This window comes from Alosa alosa, chromosome 7 (assembly GCF_017589495.1).
Source record: "Alosa alosa isolate M-15738 ecotype Scorff River chromosome 7, AALO_Geno_1.1, whole genome shotgun sequence".
NCBI lineage: Eukaryota > Metazoa > Chordata > Actinopteri > Clupeiformes > Clupeidae > Alosa > Alosa alosa.
The window spans coordinates 8,501,558-8,511,278 of record NC_063195.1 but is presented as its reverse complement, the minus strand read 5'-3'; the positions used below and the strand labels follow the sequence as shown (position 1 = coordinate 8,511,278).

The following is a 9,721-nucleotide window of genomic DNA, read 5'->3' as shown; positions in this document are numbered from 1 at the left end:
CATGTCTATCTGCATATCTGTGTGTTTGCCTGACTGACTCATCACATTTCTCTTTCTTACAATCTTCCTCTGTGTGTGTTTGTGTGTGTGTGTTTGTTTGTGGGTGTGCCCATATGTGTGTGTGTGTGCGTTCCCATGTGTGTGTGTGTGCGTTCCTGTGTGTGTGTGCGTTCCCATGTGTGTGTTTGCATTCCCATGTGTGTGTGTGTGTGTGTGTGTGTGTGTGTGTGCGCGTTCCCGTGTGTGTGTGCATTCCCATGTGTGTGTGCGTTCCCATGTGTGTGTGCAGTCCAACAGCAGTGGTCAGTCTAAGCCTCCAGGCTCCTACCTGCTCCCCCCACCACCCCCCTCGTTGGCACGCCCCGTGCCCCTCCCCCTGCCCGACTCTAAGGTGGGCTCTTCCGCCACCCACCAGGGCGACGCCAGCGTACCACTCACCCCCTGTAAGTCTCTCACACATGCTCGGATGGGCTGGTATGGCATGGTATAGAGGGAGAGATGGATGGATGAATGGATGGATGGATGGATGGATAAATGTATGGATGGGCTGTATGATATAGAGGATGAGAGTATGGATAGATGGATGAGTGGATAGTTGGATGGAGAGATGGACAGATGGATGGATGGATGGATGGAAGGAAAGATGGATGGATGGATGGATTCTTATTTCATTCTTCTTTCATGCTGCTGATTCATGCCCTGATCCATCTCAGAATCAGATCTCTGGGTCCAGTCTGATGTCACTTCCTGTCCTGATCAGGGCTGGGTCTGTTTCAGGGATTGGCTGCTGTCTGGGTCCAGTCTTTTGTGTCTGTCAGTGATGTAATTTCCTGCCTTGGTTACCTCACCTTTGTCACTGTCACTCACTTTTACCTCTCTATCACTCATTCACTCTCACTCTCACACACACGAAGCGAGACCTACAGACACATGCACACACACACACACACACACACACACACACACACACACACCTCACAGCGAGAGAGACACAGACACACATGTACACCTCACAGCGAAAGAGACCTACAGACACACACACACACACACACACACACACACACCTCACAGCGAGAGAGACATACAGACACACACACACACACACCTCACAGCGAGAGAGACCTACAGACACATGCGTGCACACACACACACCTCACAGTGAAAGAGACCTACAGACACATCACACACACCTCACAGCGAAAGAGACCTACAGACACACACACAGACACACACACACACACACACACACCTCACAGCGAAAGAGACCTACAGACACATACACACACCTCACAGCGAAAGAGACCTACAGACACACACACACACACCTCACAGCGAGAGACATACAGACACACACACACACACACACACACACATTTCACAGCGAGAGAGACATACAGACACACACACACACACACCTCACAGCGAGAGAGACGTACAGACACATGCACACACACATACACACACACCTCACAGCGAGAGACATACAGACCCATGCACACACACACACGTCCTTGAGGCTTGTGTTATTATTATGTTACTAGTCACAATATAAAACTCATAAAAGGTCATCCTAATTTTGTCCCTCCCAGCTACCCAAACTGAATAGTGAAACTGAATCATCACCACATCTCTTGATATATTTACATAGTGTTTATATTTAATATTAGAGTAATGCAGTGTTTCTTAACTGGACTGGCCTTGGGACCCTCAATTTCCCATGGTCAATACGTCGTGGCGCGGCCCATATTTTAGCGTTCAAGCCAACTGATAAAGTGAGGTAATCTACGTATGTGGGTAAGACGTGCAAAGTGCCTGTGGCCTACTTGTGTGGAACATACTGATGTTAGGCTCATTTCAAGTCCAAGTCAAGTCCTCCTGTGTCGCCTTTCAAAGTACTCGACAGGTTTGTCTTTGATAGTAGGGTGCTTTGTTTCCATGTGGTGTTTTAGTTTTGATGGTTTCATGCTCTCATGCGCCAGCATTTCACTGCACATCACACACTGTGGCTCCTGCTCCTTTTGGTCCTCTACACAAGTAAATGCCTTCTTCAGGTATTCAGGGTCGTTTTGCCATATTTTGTCATGCTAAAATGATGTCTAACATGACCTGTCACATAAACATTGAACATTCAGGGTCGTTTTGCCATATTTACCGCTAAAATTAAGTCTAACATGGCCTGTCACATAAACATTGTCTATATCCATGGCAACGACTGGCATACGAATAAATTCTATCAAAGTAAAGGTCTGACATTAGATCTGATAGGGTAGGGAAGCATTTTAAATGGGCCATTCTTTAAAAAAAAAAAAAAAAAACACACGCCCCACAACCCACCCAGAACGGTTTCGCACCATACCCACTTTTAGGTCCCTACCCACCAGTTAAGAGACACTGGAGTAATGACTCATTGCATATACTCATTATGAAAATGTGCTGTGTTATCTTTCTGCAAAAACCTTGTGCATGAACTAGACATGGCCCCAGGCTATCAGAGATTACATGCTTCAACTTATTAACCACACTTTATAATATGGATTAATATAATTCCTGTAATATAACTAAAGAGACTTACCTAGCGCGTTCTCATGAAATCATTTGACTTAATTTAAGAAAAGTTTGACTTATTTTATGACATCTCATCCTGAAAACAAGCAAATTTGTCTGCCAGTGCGTTAAGCAAATTTGTCTTAAAAACAAGCAAATTTGTCTCGATAAGACTCCTTAAAATAAGTCAAGGTCTTCTTAAATTAAGTCAAAATGATCTTACGGGAGAGCACTAGGTAAGTCTTTTTATACTAAAAACAATAGCAAATAGATTCTTTGATCTTAATAGAAGATTATTAACACTTGGTTAGATTTCATTTTTTGCAGTGATATAATGATAAATGTGAATGAAAAAGGACAATGATATACAGTGAGATTTGGTTTGATCATTCAACATTAGGCTTCCCAGCAGCTAGAGCTAAAAGAATGAGTGAATGTATGGGTGTATTCACATACAGTGTGTGTTTAAATACCTGTGAATGTGTGTGTATGTGTGTGTGTGTGTGTGTGTGTCTCTGTGTGTCTCTGTGTGTGTGTGTGTGTCTCTCTGTGTGTGTGTATGTGTGTGTGTGTGTGTGTGTGTGTGTGTGTGTGTGTGCGCCTGTGTTTGTGTGTGTGTCTCTGTGTGTGTGTGTGTATGTGTAGCATACTCCCCGTCAGGGTCCTCAGCTCCCAGCCGGATTGTCGGCATCGGAGCACGGGACAACCTTCTGAGCATCTCACAACAAACACAGGTGAGGACACTCAACTCTACACAAACTCTACACAAACTTTACACAATTCCACAAACCTCTACACAAACTTTACAAAACTCCAGACAACTCTGCACAAACTCTACACAACTGTACACGATTCCACTCAAATCTACACAAACTATACAAATTAAAACAATAACTCTTACATATTTCCACAAACCTCTACACAAACTTTACACAATTCCACAAACCTCTACACAAACTTTACACAATTCCACAAACCTCTACACAAACTTTACAAAACTCCAGACAACTCTGCACAAACTCTACACAAACTCTACACAAACTTTACAAAACTCCAGACAACTCTGCACAAACTCTACACAAACTTTACAAAACTCCAGACAACTCTGCACAAACTCTACACAAACTCTACACAAACTCTACACAAACTTTACACAATTCCACAAACCTCTACACAAACTTTACACAATTCCACAAACTCTACACAAACTCTACACAAACTTTACACAATTCCACAAACCTCTACACAAACTTTACAAAACTCCAGACAACTCTGCACAAACTCTACACAACTGTACACGATTCCACTCAATCTACACAAACTATACAAATTCTACACAACTTTACATATCTACGCAACTCTACCCAACTCTTCAGATTCAACTTTGCTCACAAGTACACAACCCTATACACCTACAGAATTCTATTTACAATGAAACAATTCTGATGTCAGCTTCACATTTCTACACACAATTACTACCAGGGTCCCACGCTCATGGAATTGTATAATTTTTGGTGCAAAGTTATAGAATATTGGGGAATTTTGTTGTAGCAGTTTAAAATTTACTTGCCAAAATACATGAATACAAATACATTTCCACACAGAATCAATATCTGCTTTACTGCTTGCTTGAGTAGTTGTGGTTAACCCAACTTTGTTTATTCAATGCCCATTTATTCAAATCTTTGGTCGGTACAATGTACCACTCATAGCAGGTCATGGAAAGTCTTTTTTTTTTTTCTCAGGGAAAAGTTATGGAATTTGGTCAGAGAAAAGTTATGGAATTTGACATTTGACTTAGAGTGGAAACCTGCACTACTTACCCCAGCTTTCAATAGAGCTAATGAGCGAGCAGTTAAGATATTTGAATGACCATATTCATATAGGCTTTCCAATTCTTGATAATAATGCATAATTAATCATTAATATTTGAATGAATAATTAATCATTTAACCTGCAGGCTTTCTATTGCTTGATAATAATTAAAGGTGATCTAAGCGATGTCAAGCGATGCGCGTTTAGGAGAGGTTCAGTTGCCCAGGAGGGAGGGCGAGGGATGGGCAAGCTAGCTCTGTTTTGCTTGAACGTCAACAGAAGTGACGTTACCCAACATTGCTTAGAGCACCTCTAATAATATTTGAATTAATAATTAATCATTGAATCTGCTGGACATAAGAGTTAACATAATAGTCAACCAACGCCCTCTACTGGACAGTAATCGTCCCTCAATGCAGAGATGGGGCACACAAAGAGACCCCAAGGGGTCATGAGGATAGAATACATAAGACAATAGAGAAGAACCATGATGGGACTCCAGAATCTGGTGAATATTCTGACTCTGATTCCCAACTCTTTCAGGGGGAGACCGTGAGTGGGGGGAGGGTTGGAAGAGTGTTGGAACTGTAGATCCAAGGGTGCTAAAGTGAGAGTTGGAGAGAGTGAACGAGAGAGGGATGGATAGAGATAGATTGAAAGAGAGACAAAGAGTGAGATAGAGTGAAAGGGAGGAAGAGAAAGAGAGGTCTGTAGTGTGGTTGAGGAAGCGAGGTGCCTGGGCCAAGGGTCCTCAGTCACGTCCCAGCTGTCTGGTTGCTCTCGGCAACCAGACATGATGTAATAATAGCAGTAGAACACAAGGGGGACGCCAGAGGAGCGGACACACCACTGCCAAGAACCAGATAGACAGAGAGAGAGGGAGAGAGAGGGGGGGAGAAAGAGAGAGGAACAATGGGGGAAAGACAGAAAGAGAGAGAGAGGGAGGGAGAGAGAGAGAGAGAGGGGGGGGGGCTGGTGAACGGGAAGAGAAGGGAGGTGAATGAAAGAATGAGAGGGAGAGAGAGAGAGAGGGGGCTGGTGAACGGGAAGAGAAGGGAGGTGAATGAAAGAATGAGAGGGAGAGAGAAAGAGAGAGAGAGAGAAAGAGAGAGAGAGCAAGAGAAGGACAGAGAGGGAAGGGGAGAGGAGGGGGTAGAGAGCTGAGTGTTGCCAGAGGTTCCCGTCCCAATCTAAACTGGAGGCTGAACACTGATCTTTTCATGCTGACGCACTGGCTGGCAGCAATCTACAAACACAAAACATATTTTCATATACGCACACACACACGCACACACACCTACCTCTCTCTCTCTTTCTTTCTCACACACACACACACACCTACCTCTCTCTCTCTCTCTCTCACACACAAACACACACACACACAAACACGCACACACACACACTCAATGGCCGATTCCTTTCTCTGATGCGCATATGCAGCAAATTCGCTTTAATAAGGAATATACGGATTGGCTTGGTGGACCAGTCATCAGCCCCGGATCAGGGTCAAGTCGGCCTTTTCCACACTAAGCCCTCTCAACTCCCAATCTGTTACACACACACACGCACGCACGCAGGCACACGCACACGCACACAAACACAAACACATACACACACATTTATTTACATTTTATTTTTCTTTTTTTTTCATTAAGATTTTTCTTTTTTTTTCATTTTATCCTATGCGGCTTACATATGTCAATCATATTAGGCCGCTGTCCCCGTAGCAACTTGGGGTTAAGTGGTTAAGTTAAGTGCCTTAGATAGATAGATAGATAGATAGATAGATAGATAGATAGATAGATACTTTATTGATCCCCAGGGGAAATTCAAGGGCACTTGCTCAAGGGCACAGCGGTGGAATTACACCCACAACTTTACAAGTTTGCTACAGAGTCAGCTCTGTTTTGTAGTAACACTGGCAGCAGAGGAGGGGCCTCTCTGACTCTCCATCTGAACGTGCAAATGGAGTGGATGCACACACACACACACTCACAGACAGAAAGACACACACACACACACACAGACAGACAGAGACACACACAGACACAAACACACACAGACAGACACATACACACACACAGACAGACACACACACACACACACACACACACACACGGAGTGGATGTGGGTAGGGAGAGGGGATAAAGGCTGGTATGGAAAAGGCCCACATCACTAGAGTGGTTCTCTCACTCTCCACAGCTCAACACTGCCCCTTAGTGGTCACCCAGGGCAGTGTGAGAGAGAGAGAGAGAGAGAGAGAGAGAGAGAAGGGGACGCTGGGCCTTTAATGATGATGATGATGTCTATCTCACCCCCCCTCTATGCTGAAGATACAGAGTACAGACAGACATACAGCTGTCTACTGGAAGTCAACGTTATCGTTAAATAACTGATGTTTAATGAATAATAAGTAATAAAGTAATTAAGGAACTATAATTATAATCTTCTCTTTCTCTGGCTCTCTCTTTCTCTCTCTCTCTCCAGTCCTGGTTCCTCTGACAGCTCCTGGTCACTGGATCACTCGACAGCAACCTTCTCCTCCCTCTTAGCCCCCAGAACCAGTCAACAGTACAGTGCTCTACAGTACAGAACCGATACAGTCTCCGTAGAAACGATCCCAACACAGAACGCCGAGAAACCAGAACCTAGTCTGGGACCTCACCCACCAACCCACAGCAGAACTCCCGGCTACATCCCCGGAACGTCATCATCATCATCATCACCATCACTTCCTTCTCCGCCCGTTTCGCCACTTCGAATATCAAAATCTCCAACATCGGGATCAGGATCACCATCGCCACCACCACCATCATGATCAGCATCGCCATCAGCAACGTCTTCATCGTCGTCATCATCATCATCATCATCATCATCATCATCTCTGCCATCAGAGGGAAATGGCTCCATGGACACACACAGCAGGAGCGAGAACAGAACACTACTGGTGGGCGACGGTCATGTGACCAAGTCATGTGACCACCACCCATCAAGCAGGAAGCAAGAAGAAGAAGAAGGCTAAGAATGGCCTTCTAAAAAAAAAAGAAAATAGTGTAAAAAAAAAATTTCCTCCTTGAAAAAAAAAAATGACAAAAGCTGACAAAAACGGCCCTTCTCTCTTTTTATTATTATTGTTACTATTATTGTTGTTGTGTTTTATATATCTGTTGTCATATTGTAGCCATGCAGTTAGGCGATAGGACTCCTCTGTGCCCAAGTTTCCCACCAAATTGCAGTTCACAGTAATAGGGTTCTCTGTAGAAACAAAACCAGCTCACCAGGGTTGTAGGCCCACCCACCAGCCAGAGTTATGCACCCCATTGGTTAAGCCCAGATTCCACTGCCATCTGATTAGTTAAGCTCCCATGACCCTTTTGGATTGGTCAGTCATGATGACACTCCTTTGTTACTCACTAGTCACTCTTTGGCTGCCTGTTGGCATTGTTTACTAAGCAGGTTTGATTTACCTGCGTAAATCCAAATTTTTGAATTTGGACCGTGAATTTTTCATAATTCAACGCGGGTTATAACTCTGTTGACTTTCTATTCACCTTCCCTGGCCTTTAGCTTCGAACAAATCATCACTGTGTGTACCAAAATCATCGTTAGTCTAGTCAGAGTCAACACTAAAGAACTGTAACACTATCAAAATCATGTGCAATCTCTTCCACTATCTTCGCTTGAACTGACAAAGCCAGACATCTTATGGAGGGAGAGAAAGAAAAGAGAGAGAGAGAGAGAGAATGGTGGATGGAGAGGTAATCATCTATGCAGATGGATGTGTAAATGCTCTGGTGTGGTGATCCTAGGTAAACAGCTCATTATGGGATAGATGCAGCTCTGGTTTGGCATTGATACATATGACAACACACAGACACACATTCACACACACACACACACCATCAGGTAGTGACCTCTCACAGTCAGTGTTAGATGAATGGCCCAGTCAACAGATAGTGACACTCAACCTTATGGAACCTGTCTGGAGGTCAGATTGTGACACTCAACCCTATGGAACCTGTGTCAGATCGTGATTAGATGTAGAGGACAGAGGAGGGGTATGTGAAGGTCTTGACTTTGTATTGAGTCTCTCTCTCTCTCTGTAGTTTTTGTAAAAAAAAAAAAAATCAAGTGTTAACGACGAGGAAGAACAAATGGTGGGGTGTGGAACCGCATGGAATCCCGCCAGGCACTCACATGGGGACGGACTCTGGGGAACAGAACCGGGTTATGATCCTGCACGGATCTGTAGCTGATCTGAACATGATCTGGCCCTCATATTGCCATAATAGTAATCTGGATCTATTGCTGATCTGGCCCTAATATGACTCCAATGTGGCCCGGGTCTGGGGGGTGTACTACGGAGCTGTAACCAAGGTTACTGGCTTTATACAGTTAACTTTGTGAGTAACTGCATATCTCCAAAAATAATGCTTCTCTGCATATAATTGCTTTTTTTTTTTTTTTAAGAGACATTGTTTTGAGATCAGCGGGAACTCCCAAAAGTTACTTGGGTCAGCCAATAACCTTGCTTCGTAGTATACCCCTCAGAACTGATCTGGTTCTACCAACCCACCCCAGAGTTGGTCCTCCTGCTGAAAGCAGATTGAGCGTCAATGTGAGGGAGCCTAAGAACCATTTTTTTTTTTTTTTTAATCTGAGAATTGTAATCTTATAATTTCCTTTTTGTTTTTGTTTATTATTTTTTTTTTAAATCCTGCAAAGTCCTTCAGCTCCAGGACTCTAAACTGAAAGGGGTGACTGGTTTGATTCCAGTTTTTACGTTTGAGGAGAAAATCAAAACAAAACAAACAAAAAAGTATTTGTTTATATTTGTTTACTTTTTTCCACTTGTTTGGAGTCTGTGTCATTGGCATTTGCAGTTGTCCCCTTTTAAAGGCATGTAGAGTTTGTACTAGCTGAATTTTGTAAGTGTGTGTGTGTGACTGTGTGTGTATGTGTGAAGGCTTAAGGAACCTATGCAGCAACGTGGTGGGTGGGTGTGTGTGTTGGGGTGGGGGGTGGGGGGGTTGGGTGGAAAACAGGATCAGAAAGTAAAAATAGTTCTCTCTGTGATGTCATAGATGGACGCTAGACTGTCTGTGTTGTACACAAACAATGTTCCAATTTAAAAGTAAAAAAAAACATGTTGCACTACAGAAGCTCATCTGCCTGGCTGAAGAGTTGTTGGACTGATTAGAACCGTGCAGTTTAGCCAGAGGATGAAACCAATACACAGACTGCAAGTCTATAGATCTTTTACTCTCTGAAGCCTGGGTTTTCCACATATCCAAGGGGGGGGTGGGGGGCAGTGGGTGGGGTTGAGGGGAATTTACACGGGAAGGGGGGGGGGGGGGCACAC

The 9,721-nt window shown here is 43.8% G+C and overlaps 1 pseudogene; it reads left to right on the top strand.

The window, feature by feature from the left end:
- LOC125297640 overlaps positions 1-9,356 on the top strand; it is a 102,844-nt pseudogene extending 93,488 nt beyond the window's left edge.
- Positions 9,357-9,721: the final 365 nt, after the last annotated feature.